At 36.7% G+C, this 17451-nt stretch overlaps 1 long non-coding RNA gene across 1 annotated transcript; it reads right to left on the reverse strand.

Annotated features, from left to right (window-relative positions):
* Positions 1–10281: 10281 nt before the first annotated feature.
* On the reverse strand, positions 10282–13081 carry LOC113470478. The gene is made up of 2 exons (XR_003393517.1): positions 12750–13081; positions 10282–10468 (listed from the first exon to the last, which is right to left on the reverse strand). It is a non-coding gene; the product is annotated as an uncharacterized LOC113470478 (long non-coding RNA).
* Between the last annotated feature and the right edge of the window lie 4370 nt (positions 13082–17451).

The raw sequence follows: 17451 nt of genomic DNA on the forward strand, positions 1-17451 counted from the left end.
GACTTATCTGGTCGTGTGTAGCCAGCTTATCTAGTCGTGTGTAGCCAGCTTTTGAATTAATAAAAGCCTCATTGTTCGGGTGAAATGTGTTGAACAGGACTCTCTGTAAATCTGACTTTAATTTATGGCAACCTCACACCATTTCCTGCTAAAAACGACTTTAATTGAAATCCGATCATTATTTATGGCTCTAATTTCGCCAAAACTTTTTGACACTCACGGGAAAACCACAATATACAATGCACAAATTCACTGTCTGGGTTTTATACTATCGCCACTTCCTAAACAACAACGCCAAACAAGCATTGTTTTTGAAAATGAAGTTTGCACATGTTTGGATTGACGAGAGAATTGTGTACACAGTTTGACAAAGTTCCTAAAAAATAACGCTACAATCTCAATAATTGCATCGAGATGGTTTTTATTTTCATTAGGTATTTTCTATTTTTCTTTTGAAATATTTTTCGACCAACTTCCCAGGAATATTAAAAGAGGGAAACGTTTCCGCCGGCATCAGTAAAAAAAAAACTATCTAACATCATAGGTATAACCAAATAACCCATCATAGGTGTAACCAAATAACCCATCATAGGCATAACCAAATAACCCATCATAGGCATAACCAAATAACCCTTCATAGGCAAAACTTGGGAGCGAAAATTGTTTTTGTAGAACTAATTGGTGGATGTGACAAAATTCCCACATTGATTTCCATGAGATACCTACTTGTACAATAGGTACTGATTTGTGGATGTGAGAAAGTTCCCACATTGATTTCCATTAGATATACATACTTGTACAATACTGATTCGTGGATGTGACAAAATTCCCACATTGATTTGATACCTAACTAGTGCTATACTGATTGGTGGATGTGACAATTTTCCCACATTGATTTCCATGAGATACATACTTGTACAATACTGATTGGTGGATGTGACAAAATTCCCACATTGATTTCCATGAGATACATACTTGTACAATACTGATTCGTGGATGTGACAAAATTCCCACATTGATTTGATACCTAACTAGTGCTATACTGATTGGTGGATGTGACAAAATTCCCACATTGATTTTCATTAGATAATAGATTCAATATCTGAGAGACATGAATGGATGAAAATTTTCAATTGTTTATTCACACAAAATTCGTATGTTAACAATATTTCTTAAAGACAATATACGTAATATAGTTGTGTACCCGATGGACTTCCTTCTCTCTTCGATTTCGGGACGATAAGACCATAGCAGTTACAGTTCCCTCTGTCAAACCTCTTAAAAAAAAAAAAAAAAGATTCAATATCTGAGAGACATGAATGGATGAAAATTTTCTATTGTTTATTCACACAAAATTCGTATGTTAACAATATTTCTTAAAGATAATATACGTAATAGTTGTGTACCTGATGGGTAAGTCGACAACTCCCCTCATAGTTCGAAGACACAAATGAAGAAGCCAGGTAGGGTCCTTCAGACACATTTTTATTGGGTTCCCACTTGTTAGTCACGTCCGGGGTTCGAATACGTGACCCGAGCACTGTGCCACGCACCTTTAACTTCTGCATGACTGAGAAGAGGAGCATCTTTTTATCAAATTTCGGTGCTTCCTCTTTTTCATCTCAGACGGAGTTCGTTTATGAGATTTGGTGGATTAACAGACTTACAAGCATCAATTTTCTACTTGGGTGTTTTTGTGCTTTAGGTACCTACTTACTGACATATTTCTTGTAATGCCACCGCTGATCGCTACTCACATACAGGTAATGGCTACTCATTTTTTTTTTCTTCTTTCATTTGATTTGATAGAGGGATCTATCTGTAACTGCTAAGGTCTTGTTGTCCCGAAATCGAAGAGAAAAGGAAGACAGGATAGGAGAAAGCTAGCCGTTCCTAAAAAGAATATTATCCGTTCAGAATAAAATCTGCCCCGGGCAGGAATCGAACCCGCGGCCTAGCGCTTACAAGGCAGGTGCTCTACCCTCCAAGCTAACTAGGCTGGCTATCCTGTCTTCCTTCTCTCTTCGATTTCGGGACGATAAGACCATAGCAGTTACAGTTCCCTCTGTCAAACTCTTAAAAAAAAAAAATCTTCTTTTCTGATCTGTAGTCCTTATTTTTATTCCTTGTTTTGTCATCTTCATTTTTGTATTTCTTGATCTTTGTTCTTTTATTGGATAGTCATTCGACCATCTGAAGGACAAAATTGTCCTAAATCCTTTTTCTCTCCTGTCTTGAGAGAGCCTTGTGCTTCACATTTGCAAATTGCTTCCTCTTCCTTGGCGTCTTGACCATTGAGGGGGTGACCGGAGTTTTATTAAAAAACAACCAGCACAATTTATCAAAGAGACTGGGGATATTTCTTTCTGCGAGGGACGGAAATTTATTGTTTTGTACCTATTTTATTTTTTCTTTCTCACTTACCTAGCTATATTATAGTAATGCTTTGCTGGCTATTGTGTCAAAGGCATTGATATACGACTGCCCTATACAGATAGGAGATGGAGGGTCTGTTAAGAGTCTGGGTTAGAGAGTTTTAATAAACGGAAAGGCGAATCCACACATTACTATAAAGTCAGGTAGGTTATCACTACAAATTTATTACAGATGGGCTCGAAAGTACTATTAAAACCAATATTATCAGTCGTGACAACGGTTCTACTTCGAATGGTTTAAGAAGAGCCTCTAGAGCAGGGGTTCCCAAACTGTGGTCCGCGGACCACCAGGTGGACCGCGAGAAGGTTTCAAGTGGTCTGTATAGTCCTCTGGCACAATTTATCAAAGAGACTGGGGATATTTCTTTCTGCGAGGGACGGAAATTTATTGTTTTGTACCTATTTTATTTTTTCTTTCTCACCTACCTAGCTATTATAGTAATTCTTTGCTGGCTATTGTGTCAAAGGCATTGATATACGACTGCCTTATACTGTTAAGAGTCTGGGTTAGAGAGTTTTAATAAACGGAAAGGCGAATCCACACATTACTATAAAGTCAGGTAGGTTACCACTACAAATTTATTACAGATGGGCTCTAAAGTACTATTAAAACCATTATTATCAGTCGTGACAACGGTTCTACTTCGAATGGTTTAAGAAGAGCCTCTAGAGCAGGGGTTCCCAAACTGTGGTCCGCGGACCACCAGGTGGACCCCGAGAAGGTTTCAAGTGGTCTGTATAGTCCTCTGCTAATATTATTATTCGTATAGGCCCCTGTTTAATATTATAATTATTTGTATTCTAATAATATTATTTGTATAGGCCCCTGATGTTTAGGTATAGACTTGAACACTTGATAGTCCTCTGGTAATATTATTATTCGTATAGGCCCCTGTTTAATATTATAATTATTTGTATTCTAATAATATTATTTGTATAGGCCCCTGTATAATATTATAATTATTTGTATTCTAATAGTATTATTTGTATAGGCCCCTGATGTTTAGGTATAGACACTATAGACTTGAATACTTGATAATATCTTGATAACATTATTATTTCCTATCTATTCTACTCTGATGATTTCAATACATACCAGTACATGTTCCCATCCATACATCAATAGCTTTGACATAACTGACTTGAGGAAGACCAGCCTGTATACCTGCGGACAGATAGGAAATGAAAATATTAGGTACCTATACGTTATTATTATAGATTAGGTAGAGCATCTAGTACATATACTTGTATTTTTTTTCTTCTTCTTGAATTAAGAGCCAAATGTAAAGGAGGTTTTATTTGACATAACTGACTTGAGGAAGACCAGCCTGTATACCTGCGGACAGATAGGAAATGAAAATATTAGGTACCTATACGTTATTATTAGATTAGGTAGAGCATCCTTTGTATTTCTGGAATGCACTTGAAAACCTGAAATATTATTTGATACTCATCATAAAGTACTAGATTACTAGTACATATACTTGTATTTTTTTTCTTCTTCTTGAAATAAGAGCCAAATGTAAAGGAGGTTTTGTATAGGAGAGCGAATCGGAAACTTGTAAAGAGGCTTTCCAGGTCTCCAGTTCCATTAGGTATACATACCTAATTAAAGTCAGGGTTAGATGGATTATCTAACCGTCTATAGCCGGCTTTACATACCTATAGGTTACGTATCTGAGCTTGTGTAGCCGACTTATCTGGTCCTGTGTAGCCGACTTATCTGGTCGTGTGTAGCCAGCTTATCTGGTCGCCTGTAGCCAGCTTATCTGGTCGTGTGTAGCCAGCTTATCTGGTCGTGTGTAGCCAGCTTATGTGGTCGTAGGTAGCCAGCTTATCTAGTCGTGTGTAGCCGACTTATCTGGTCGTGTGTAGTCGACTTATCTAGTCGTGTGTAGCCAGCTTATCTAGTCGTGTGTAGCCGACATACGTTATTATTAGATTAGGTAGAGCATCCTTTGTATTTCTGGAATGCACTTGAAAACCTGAAATATTATTTGATACTCATCATAAAATACTATATTACTATTACATATACTTGTATTTTTTTTTTCTTCTTCTTGAAATAAGATCCAAATGTAAAGGAGGTTTTGTATAGGAGAGCGAATCGCAAACTTGTGAAGAGGCTTTCCAGGTCTCCAGTTCCATTAGGTATACATACCTAATTAAAGTCAGAGTTGGATGGATTATCTAACCGTCTATAGCCGGCTTTACATACCCATAGGTTACGTATCTGAGCTTGTGTAGCCAGATTATCTGGTCGTGTGTAGCCAGCTTATCTGGTCGTGTGTAGCCAGCTTATCTAGTCGTGTGTAGCCAGCTTTTGAATTAATAAAAGCCTCATTGTTCGGGTGAAATGTGTTGAACAGGACTCTCTGTAAATCTGACTTTAATTTATGGCAACCTCACACCATTTCCTGCTAAAAACGACTTTAATTGAAATCCGATCATTATTTATGGCTCTAATTTCGCCAAAACTTTTTGACACTCACGGGAAAACCACAATATACAATGCTTTAATTGAAATCCGATCATTATTTATGGCTCTAATTTCGCCAAAACTTTTTGACACTCACGGGAAAACCACAATATACAATGCACACAGCCTCGTGAGGAAAATGAGTAGCTATGACATATAAATGCGCATAGCGACCGGTGCCAGAATGGTAGGTAAACATTGGATGTTAGGACTATTGAGATATGGGAAAAATTCTACAATGCTGCAGTGAGCACCAAAGTTGTGAATTTGTGATACAATAACACAAAGAAACTGCATTTACATTACAATATAAATGTGTAAAATATTGTGTTAACAGTGTTATGACTTTATGACTGCTTGAACAAAGTTTTCATGCAGACAAAAATGCATATTCTAATCTTTGAAATAATCCTGAAACCAAAATGATACCCCAAGGAATTTTTGATTTATTTAACTATCGCCACTTCCTAAACAACAACGCCAAACAAGCATTGTTTTTGAAAATGAAGTTTGCACATGTTTGGATTGACGAGAGAATTGTCTACACAGTTTGACAAAGTTCCTAAAAAAAACGCTACAATCTCAATAATTGTGTTTACCACCTATGGAATGTGTACATATATGTATTTTTAAGGAAACCGCGGATGGAAGAACGCCAATTCGGTCCCATGACCTTTTTTCTTAAAGTAGTCGACTACCAATTGGGTCCCGGGCTTACTACCAATTGGATCCCGTATACCTGTAATGACTTACATGAAATAAATAAGAAAATTAAATTTTAACAATATTACAACGTTCTTTTTTCTGTTGTTCACAAGTAGAAGAAATGATTCTGCTTTATTCGTACTCAATCCATCATTTTACCAGATTTTTCAATACAATCACCAAAATTTTCGGTAATTATTCAGAAGCTACGACAGTATTTCTTAAAGTAGTCGACTACCAATTGGGTCCCGGGCTTACTACCAATTGGGTCCCGTATACCTGTAATGACTTGGATGAAATAAATAGGTAAGAATTTTAATTTTTAACAATATTACAACGTTCTTTTTTCTGTTGTTCACAACAAGAAGAAATGATTCTGCTTTATTCGTACTCAATCCATCATAATTTTCCGAGATTTTTCAATACAATCACCAAAATTTTCGGTAATTATTCAGAAGCTACGACCGGGGAACGCTGTGGACAGAAATAGGATGGGGGACATAAATCGGTGTGGCCATATTTTGGCATTTGTCCCTACTTGGATTAAAAATTATTGGCCAGGACCGCAAGCAGAGTTTAAGGGTTTGATAGAGGGAACTAACTGTATCTGGTAAGGTCTTGAGAGAAGGAGGACAGGATATTAGAAAGCCAACGAACATTATCCCATCAGGATAACATCCGCCCCGGGAGCTTAATACAAGGTAGACGCGCTGCCAATCAAGCTAACCAGGCTGGCAGAGTTTAAACTTTGATTGATAAGTTTTAATCTTGATTTAGATACTAAGCTAATCTTTTGGTAGCGATCACTTTAAAGTTTCAGACTAAGAAGATTCGGCTCTAAGAACACAGTGCTTGTGATGTGTTGATAGAAAGAAAAAAAATCAGGTACCTATCAATTTAAGTGTGGTACCCAATTGGTACTTAGACCCTCTCAAACCGGGACCCAATTGGTAGCAAAAAAACAGGTTTTGGGACCGAATTGGTTTCCTCCCCAGCGGATTTCACTTTTAGCCAGAACTTTGATACACTTAAAAAACTGGATTTTTTTTTTTGCTTTCGTCTGAAAAGTTTGCAAACTTCTTGTTGAGCAGTATTGTTTATCAAGGGATCATATTATGTCTGCTTAGCATTTCAGTGTTTTGTCTAATTACCGTTTTAGCTCCATTGTTGTTGAGGTTAATTTTGACCTTGGTTTAGATAACAAAACAACTGTAGTCACCCCTCTCCCTACTCAGACTTTTACTTTTTTTTTTTAACATGGTTCTATCTTTAGATCTCTCTGTTTTAACTTTAGATTGTGGTTGTTGTTTTTTCAGAACTAAACTTTAAAAAGTTGGTACTGTGTTATAGGTAAAATGATATTATGTCTGGATTCTTGAAACTTTGATCAGATTATTCTTCTTTCTTTAAAATAAATAGGTACCAAAATAAATATTCTCTCTAACGGTTTCACCGATTTTGATGAAATCGAGTGGAATCTGGAATATTGATCATGTTCTAATTTATTTCACTGTTTGTGACAGTTTTTTGTTCAACTTTATTATAATTTCATTTTTACCAATAGGAATTTAATATACCTAGGCAGTTTTTGTTTTTCAAAGTTTTATTTTTCGCATCAGTAGATACATAGGTAGGTTGGCAGGTAGGCATAGGAAAATATTTTTATAAAATAAAGTAGGTACCTAGGTCTATTTTACTTTATTGTTTATTGTCATTCTGTGCCAATTTGCGAGATGCGAGATAGAAAACTGGAGCCAACAAGACGGGTTTAAAATATAGGTAGGTAGTACCTATGTACCTATCTAAAAGCTAGGGAGAGGTAGAGGTATAATCATGGTATATGATGTATAGGTATGAGTTTTTTTCCCGTGTCGTAGGTAAATGAAGTTAAATATGAACTTGGTACGAGTAGTATGCAAATATTTTTATTCCAATATGTCGAGTGCATATTGGAATTTCAAGAGTTATCCTATACGTTTTGTCAGAGCTCTTATGTTGTTCTACATACTCTTCTTTTCCCTTCTTCTGGTTAAGGTTAAGGTTAGGTAGGTATTGTTGGTAGGTTTAGGTACCTACCCTTAACTACCTCTCTACTCGATAATATAAAAACTATGGAATTTGTTTTAAAATAAGTAAATAAATGAGGATGAATCCAGTGATAGCGCGATAGTTTGCCATCATGCAGAAGTTCCCAGGTAAGATTCGACTGCCGTCGTAGGTAGGTATTTATGAATCCAGTGATAGCGCGATAGTTTGCCATCATGCAGAAGTTCCCAGGTAAGATTCGACTGCCGTCGTAGGTAGGTATTTCGGCCTATGCAGGTACATGTCCAATGATGTAGAGTAAAAATTTATATGAATGCCTAGAAACTATTTTAACTATGCAATGTGCAACACATAAAAGAACAGCGTCGTCCTTATTTTATCCTCCTTATATCTTTCCCATTTCCACATTCCCTAGAATAAAATCCCATCTATCTTACAGTCTCTAGTCTCCAAGGCTTAGTGAATTCAACTAGATTACTAGACGATAGTAAAGGTACTCAGGGATTTTTTTTTACAAAGATTAAATAAAAAAAGATAAACTCCGCTGACATCTAGTTTTTAATGGATCCTTAACCCGTTGGGGATTTTCCTTTTCCTTTTTAATCTGTTGAATAATTTACCTACTGATCTTTTAAGGATCTACTAGTCGTTATTCTAGCTACTCTTTATTGTTTTTATTCGATGGTAACCTCCCTGCCCTGGTGGGTATCACACTAGGCATACACACCGGAGGTCCTGGGTTCAATTCCCGGTGGGGTCAAAGTTTTTTGGCTCTGTGTTTGGACTGTTTGGAGTTCGGGGTGCACTCATCCTCGTGAGGTCAATGGTGTAGCTACTTTAATGGAGTAACGACCAGTGGCAGCATTACCCATGCAAAAAGATGATATGAGTGGATGAGAAATAATAGAGAGGAGATTTTACATTTATTTATTTAATATATTTATTTAATATATTTTTACCCATTCCTCGTAGGTACTTTTCGATACTACGGCTGTAACGAAAATGTTGTGGATTTTTTTTATTTATTTTCTGGTCTCAATTGTTTAAAAAATTCCATTTTTCGTAATGTCATAGAAAGTCGTGTGATGTTCACACCATCTCTTTTTGTTTTTCCTTGTCTCTCGTCCTTTCTCTTTCCCCCTTTCTTTCTATTTGTGTTGTTGGTTCTGTTTGTGATGCGATATTTGCATATCCTGTGACAACACAAAGAATTACAAATGGGTTCATTATTGTGATTAATTTGACAGGAAAAATTCAAAGCGGAAGAAGAATAATAATTTTATTCATTAATTTATCTCTCGGATTTTTTTTTCTCCTTTGGCTTTCGAAGAAATTGAATTTTCTCGGCTGACTTCTGAGCTTTGAAAATGAATATCTCGGAAATGGTGGGAGTGAGAGCACAAAAATAACACTCAGAGGCACTTTTTAGTCTTAGTCAACAGAATAAATAATGTAGGTACGAGTATAAGGTAAATTAAATAGAATAGAATTTACCTCCTTTATCCTGCTTGAATGAGACTGAAAAGTCCCTTAACCCCAGTAGTCTAAACAAGGTCTCATGTATTTTAAGGGTTGAATTAAAAAAAAAAAATAAATAAAAAATAAAAATACAGAAATGTTTACAGCAGAAGACCTTGCTTGATTATGGAAAAAATTATAGTACCTACTTACCCGAAGATTGTGAGGAGACAGCGAGCAAGGTAGTTACCCCCAATGTGGTCCTCCCCGGTACCGAGTCGACATCCATCCAGAAGCTAACCCAGGATATGATAACTATGAGGATGGTAGGTAAGTAGCTCTGAATAAGATGGAAGCCTACAGAGCGGTTTAGATAGAATTCCGCCACCAGACAGCTGTAGTTGCCTGCGAATGAGAGTTCAAAATCATAATACCTACCAGCCTACCAGTCAAACCTCTCTTATTGGGACCCATCTAATTGGGAAATCTGGATAAACGGGAAAATTTGTCAGTCCTTTGGATTCCCAATTAGACAGGTTCGACTGTATAAGTAACTTAACTTAAGAAAATAATAATAATATTAGGTACCTAATTATGTAAGAAATAATCATCATCGTTTTAGTTTATAAATTTTCATTATATGAGGAAACAAGTTTCATGTGGTTTGGTAACCCACACTTATTTGTAGTTAGGTACTATTGTACTAATAAGTTCATTTGTGTTTTTAGTAGGTACTAGTTAAGAACATTTCCCTCTTTTTCAGTTGGGAAAATCAGAACAATTCGTCTTTTCTACCAACAAATAATTCTGCAGTGCCACTCATCAAGCTAGATAAAAGAATGCTCCCGATATTTCCTAGGGGAAGTAACGACAGATCGGTGGCGTTTATTTTTGGTCGGAGTCATAGTAACACTAATTTCTCCAATAAAAAGTAACATTGCCTCCAGTCCCCGATATACACTAATCATAATATTTTCATCTTGCTTATTAGCTGGTATTATTTTGTCGTTAAAAAATAAATCACCCATTTCTTGGCATACTTAAAAAATAACGGGCTAAGTAATATAATAGGAACTTTGAAAGAGAAATAAATAAATTAAACTTAGGAAAATACATATTACAAATGAATATAATTATTCTTATATTAAATCACATTACTTTTTCTGAAAAAGAATTTTGAATACGCGCCACTCAATAAAACTCAAGCAACTATCTACAGAACGTAAGCACCTATCTACAACTTAAGTATCAAACGGCCAACATTGATTGAACAACATGTAGTAAGTCAAATGGGAATTGCACTTTCAACAGGAGGCGGTGATCAAGGATCCTGCACCTTTGTGATCTGTAACAGAGGAAAATGACAGTCAAGTTAGTATACAAAAGGTATAATAAGTAGGTATACAGCGGTTGAGAATGGCACAGGTAAAAGTTCATATTTGACTTGCAATTCGTAAATTATAAGTCTCATAACATGTTTAATGGAGACACTATACAGCGGTTGAGAATGGCACAGGTAAAAGTTCATATTTGACTTGCAATTCGTAAATTATAAGTCTCATAACATGTTTAATGGAGATATACATACATAGTAGTGGAGATGCCAAAACTCCAGATATTCTAGCTAACGAGATTAGTGGAGATGCCAAAACTTCAGATTTTCTAACCCACGAGATTAGTGGAGATGTCAAAACTCCAGAACGTTTATCAGCCTAGCCAATGATATCCCGGAAATTGTAGCACACAAAATAATAATAATTGGTAAAATTAAACTCTCCAGTCGTGACTGGAGCCATTAGTGATGTTCCAAAAAAAATATAGTTTCTGGTCTTTACCTACACCTAATTGCAACTGATAGACCAACACATTATAGGACGTATAGTACACATATTGTTTCAATTTTCTTGCCAGAATGAAGGGAAGACAGATTTATTATGACAGGGTTAAGAGGCACTTGTGTTTAACCCATCACCTTCGATTTCCTTCGTTATGAGCAACAAGGTGATGGGAGCTTGGTACTTTGGTCACAGCATAATTTAGATTAGTGGAGATGCCAAAACTTCAGATTTTCTAACCCACGAGATTAGTGGAGATGTCAAAACTCCAGAACGTTTATCAGCCTAGCCTAGCCAATGATATCCCGGAAATTGTAGCACACAAAATAATAATAATTGGTAAAATTAAACTCTACAGTCGTAACTGGAGCCATTAGTGATGTTCCAAAAAGATATAGTTTCTGGTCTTTGCCTACACCTAATTGCAACTGACAGACCAACACATTATAAGACGTATAGTTCACATATTGTTTCAATTTTCTTGCCAGAATGAAGGACAGACAGATTTATTATGACAGGGTTAAGAGGCACTTGTGTTTAACCCATCACCTTCGATTTCCTTCGAAATGAGTAACAAGGTGATGGTAGCTTGGTACTTTGGTCACAGCATAATTCTCGCTCCTATTTTCTACAGGGAACACAAAGAGTCTGACCACAAACAAGACCAAAATTTATAAATTTTCATTATATGAGGAAACAAGTTTCATGTGGTTTGGTAACCCACACTTATTTGTAGTTAGGTACTATTGTACTAATAATTCATTTGTGTTTTTAGTACTAGTTAAGAACATTTCCCTCTTTTTCAGTTGGTAAAATCAGAACAATTCGTCTTTTCTACCAACAAATAATTCTGCAGCGCCACTCATCAAGCTAGATAAAAGAATGCTCCCGATATTTCCTAGGGGAAGTAACGACAGATCGGTGGCGTTTATTTTCGGTCGGAGTCATAGTAACACTAATTTCTCCAATAAAAAGTAACATTGCCTCCTGTCCCCGATATACACTAATCATAATATTTTCATCTTGCTTATTAGCTGGTATTATTTTGTCGTTAAAAAAATAAATCACCCATTTCTTGCTGTCTGATGTGTACCTCTGTTTTAAAAGTCATTCATGAGATCATTAGTTACGTGTATTTACAACCCATGTGTATCTGATTATTAAAATTTATTGGAGTCTTCCCCCTTAATTAGATATTAATTGAGATTCATTTGATAGTTTGATCGCTCCTTCTGATATCCGATCAAATTCTCGTCTACATTTCAATAGGCCTGACAACCAATCTTCCCATAAATCATTGCCGCAATGGACACGGAAGGTGAACAACATTTTAAGCTCGGTGAGCTCTAGGAGAGAACGCGTCAGGTAAAATTGTCAACTTGGATATTCAGGGTGAGGTCTTGTCAGAACTACTGATGGACTGATTAGAAAACACATTCGCTAGCTAGCGGCGATAGCATGTTGAATGCACCGGTCCCTAGTGGTTCACTGAAGTTAAATAACGTCCAGCGTTGTTAGTATCCCGATGGGTGACCAATTGACCATTTGGGTAATTACGTGACACTTTTCCCGGCCACACTCAGACTGGGTGAGGTTAATGTCAGTTAGGCGGGTACCTTGTCACCGAATGGAAGGTAAAACACCAGCCAATAAAAACCTTTGAAGTTATAATTGTAGTGACTTAAGTCTATTAAAATGAAATGGTTTTCCGAAATTTGGCCACTGTATCTTTATTTATACCGCCTCTAAAGTCAACCACGCAATGAGAATGAATAGGTACCTATTACTCACCAAATACTAGGAGCTACATTCCAGGGGCGAGCTCAAATAATGACTGTCTTCAGGACTATCCAGCTGATACGAATCCAAGTCCAGGCCTGAGTTGGAATTTTCGCCGCAACTTTTGTCCCCCGACTTGGAGCTGCCGCCATCTTGTTTCATCACCATCCGTCGCCATTTTGCCCGCGCATTTTGGAACCAAACCTGTGAACAGGAAATGTTTTGGAATACGTTAGTAAAGCGTAAGCAGAGAAACAAAGGGAGGAAAATCGAGCAGTGGGAAAGAAAACCTTGATTTTGACAACCAAAAATAGGAAAGTTGATTAATCGTAATGATTGATCCTGATCAGATTTCATTAAAAATAGGCAATAGGGAAAGTAGCTTCGGTTCATGTCCGGAATAGCTTCGGTTCATCCGAAACTAAACCATCTAGGTAGGTGTAGGTAAATAAACTGTTTATTACTGAATATACAATTATACGAGAAGCCTAGGTATATCTAATTAATTACATAAAACAACAAAAAATCGAGAATAAAAATGATAACGGCAATTAAAAATTGAATTTTCGACCTTTTAAAGTTACTTTTTCGGAGTTTTGACTTCAGATTTGGATTTTTCACAACTTTTTACCTAGGAATCGACCTTTTATTCATAATTTTTACCCAACTGCAACTGCTCCATTGCAACAATGTGAGGATTTCCTGCAATCTGATTGGTTTCTTCATTTTGGGTTGATGACTTATTGCTGTCACTTTGATCTGGATGAACTATAAGTCTATTAAAAAGAAATAGTTTTCCGAAATTTGGCCACTGTATCTTTTTATTTATACCACCTCTAAAGTCAACCACGCAATGAGAATGAATAGGTATTACTCACCAAATACTAGGAGCTACATTCCAGGGGCGAGCTCAAATAATGACTGTCTTCAGGACTATCCAGCTGATACGAATCCAAGTCCAGGCCTGAGTTGGAATTTTCGCCGCAACTTTTGTCCCCCGACTTGGAGCTGCCGCCATCTTGTTTCATCACCATCCGTCGCCATTTTGCCCGCGCATTTTGGAACCAAACCTGTGAACAGGAAATGTTTTGGAATACGTTAGTAAAGCGTAAGCAGAGAAACAAAGGGAGGAAAATCGAGCAGTGGGAAAGAAAACCTTGATTTTGACAACCAAAAATAGGAAAGTTGATTAATCGTAATGATTGATCCTGATCAGATTTCATTAAAAATAGGCAATAGGGAAAGTAGCTTCGGTTCATGTCCGGAATAGCTTCGGTTCATCCGAAACTAAACCATCTAGGTAGGTGTAGGTAAATAAACTGTTTATTACTGAATATACAATTATACGAGAAGCCTAGGTATATCTAATTAATTACATAAAACAACAAAAAATCGAGAATAAAAATGATTTGAAGGATTGAATGTGTGATGTTAGAAGAAATTAGCCGTGTTGAATGTTTGTGTATGTTCGTCTCTGATGTGTGACATACACACTGATTATTAATTACACTTGGCAATGAAAACCATCTCATTAGTATACGCACCCATCATTGTAATCATAACGGTGTATATGTTGCGGACAACAACCGAACATTGAAAGCCTATAATAAAGTACTGAAGGTTTAGGTACATCAGAAATCTTCCAATTTCATAAGAGAATCCAAGTTCCTATTGATTAATTTCAGTTTTGTAGAAAATAAATAAAGTGAATGGAATCTCAGAACATAAAATTTCCACGTTGCTTTTTCTCGGAGATTTGCTTAAAATTGGCAGCGTTAAACGCCTTTCTCGGGCTTTCACCATGACATACATTAATGTGCATTTAGTTTCGTTTCTTACAATATATCTAAAATAGTTTTGCTTGAGCATTAACGTTGTATTCCTACTCTATTTGTCTACATGGAATTATACTATACATCTTCTCAGATTGGAAGTCTGGTTTTTAGTTCTTACTCAAAGTGAGCTCATAGAAGATGAGAGAAGTGTAAGTGATATGACTGCTAAAGTGATAGTTATTGACGAACCTAGCAGATTGGTGGATGTGCTAGAATTACAGCATGTCTTTGGTTATAGATCAAGGTTTAGGTACATCAGAAATCTTCCAATTTCATAAGAGAATCCAAGTTCCTATTGATTAATTTCAGTTTTGTAGAAAATAAATAAATTGAATGGAATCTCAGAACATAAAATTTCCACGTTGCTTTTTCTCGGAGATTTGTTTAAATCCTATTGAATGATGCTTATTTTGGGTGTTCTTGTTCTTATAGCCAAACTTTTACAATATCTCTAACCGTTTAGTCGGTATAGTTGAAAACCGCCAAAAAAACGGTCAAAAACCGCCAAAAAGCGGCCAAAATACCGCCAACCGCAGCACCTATCTCAACCAAACGTTTTGATTTGCATCCTTGTCACATAAGTGAACTACATAGCAATTTCAAGTCTCTAGCTCATACCGTTCCCGATATATTGTTAAATTACACCGAAAACCGCCAAAAAGCGGTAAAATGTCGCCAACCGTTGCACCAATCTTGACTCAAAGTTTTGTGTCGCATCCTTGTCACATTTGACATCTACATAATAAATTTCAAGTCTCTAGCTCTTACCGTTCTCGAGATATTTTGTTTACAGACAGACAGACACACACACGGACCAATGGCTGAAACTTTGGATTTAGGCTCTAGGGACCTCAAAACGTGTTTTGGCACTAAAAACTGACCATCGAAATTTTGACCCGATTACATTACTTCCCTTCCCATAGGATACGGAAAGTAAAAAGTAGATAAAAGTGTAAAGTTTTAAATGGGAAATTCAGTTAGGAACAAAATGAGAGATGAGAACAAAAAGGAAGGGGGGGGGGGAATATAAAAAAGTAAAAATTATTATTAAAATTATTGGAAATTGAGCAAAAATGAACTCCTAGTTCTTTGCGAATAGTGAGAGTTGTCGGAAAGTATCATTAAAAAGCTTTCAAGTAGGTAGAATAGAGAGAAAAAAGTTTGAAAATGGTGACTTCACCATTAAAAAGCAATTTAATTTCGAATTAAATGGCTGTGACTGTAATGCAATTACATTTTTTTAAAAAAAAAAAGGTAAAAAACTCAATCGAAAAAAAGTAATGTTTAAACTACCATTTACTTTTTTTTGCCGTGTTTCTACTTATCTATGTATTGATCCAATGTTTGTTGTAGGTTGTAGAGCTTTTTCTGGTCTAATTGAAATGGAAAGCTACACGCATCACGTTTTATTAGTTTCTTCTTCTTCTTCTTCTTCTTCTTCTTCTTCTTCTTCTTCTTCTTAAGCCTTTTTCTTTATCAAATATTAGGTATTGATTGATCAGAGATGACTGCAATTTATAAGAGAGGGTCGCTTTTGGCTTTTATTCTGATGACCCGTTGGTTTGGCATCCTTTGGCCTGTTCCAGGACATATTCAGCACTTCTTACTCCTTCCCTTTTACTCCAAGCGCAGAAAATAGGGAAGTAAAACGGAGTGAGGATTGCGCAGCCGTTCGTGGAATAGGGCCCTGATCTTTACAACTATTAGGTACCTAAGCTAAGTATCTAGGTATAATTAAATAATAATACTTTTTTTTCTAAACATTCAAAATACTTACACACTTTGGGCGAAAAAATGTCGACAAAAATCCCTTTCCTCGGAATTTTCTAACCCCAAAACTCACCTGGAACAGACAAAACAAATTGAACACAACTTTATAGTTACCATATGGTTACAATTTGTTACATATTATGAACACAGAACAACATCTGGTGTACGTTTTAGCGTTTTATTTCCCTGTAATAAACAGCAATTAAAACAAGAGTCATAAAAATAAATTGTGGAAAAAAGTTATCCTGTGAGGGACGGGGGTGAGAGCCCCTCCCTCACTGAAAAGAGGGAGGAATGGGAGAAAATTCATCCCTCGGGGTGCCCTCAGAGTGTTTTGTAACCAAATATTGTTCCAGAAACAGAAACAGCCTAAATGCCAGCCTAGTTAGTTTGATTGAGAGGGTATCTGCCTTGTAAGCGCTAGGCCGCGGGTTCTCATTTTTCCTCTTTATAGGAAATCCAAGATGTCGCGCAATCGGAATCGGTTTCGATTCTGAAAGTTTCCCAAAAGGAAAATACAAGCAATCACTTAGGTATTTAGGTACTATTTTTGGCAAAGGCCCGTTTCCACTCACTTGTCGTGAGTTTCATCCAATTTTTTTTACGAATGTCCTGTAGACAATGTAATTTAAATGAGAGTGTTCCCACTACACACGACACGATTTTTTTCCGAACGACAAGTGGAAACGGGCCTTCCTTACCACTAAGGTAAGGAAGGGACGAGAAAAGAAAATCGTAGAGAGGAAGGGAAGTGGAGTTTCCCATCCATAGAGTATACAATATCTAACGCGTCACTGATTAGCACATTTCATATTCGAGTTCTCCTGTTACAAATTAACACACAATGATAATACTAAAACCCTTTCCATTTCCGCGGGCCGTTCGAATTATTACACCTCCCTATGCCTTCGAGCCTTTTGGCCTTTGAACCATGGTACCTTTGTCGAATTTCACCTAATTAAGCCAAAAGACCGCCCGCCGGCGCAATTTCAAATTTCACCTAATTAGCTTAAGGGCCGCCGGCTGGCCCAATATTGTTAATGAGGTTATCCGCGTGTCCTTCGTACGGTAAGGCGGGGTTAATCGTTCCGATTTTTGATCGATTCAAA

The sequence above is a fragment of the Diaphorina citri genome, unplaced genomic scaffold (genome assembly GCF_000475195.1).
Source record: "Diaphorina citri unplaced genomic scaffold, Diaci psyllid genome assembly version 1.1 scaffold1616, whole genome shotgun sequence".
Taxonomy (NCBI): Eukaryota; Metazoa; Arthropoda; class Insecta; order Hemiptera; family Psyllidae; genus Diaphorina; species Diaphorina citri.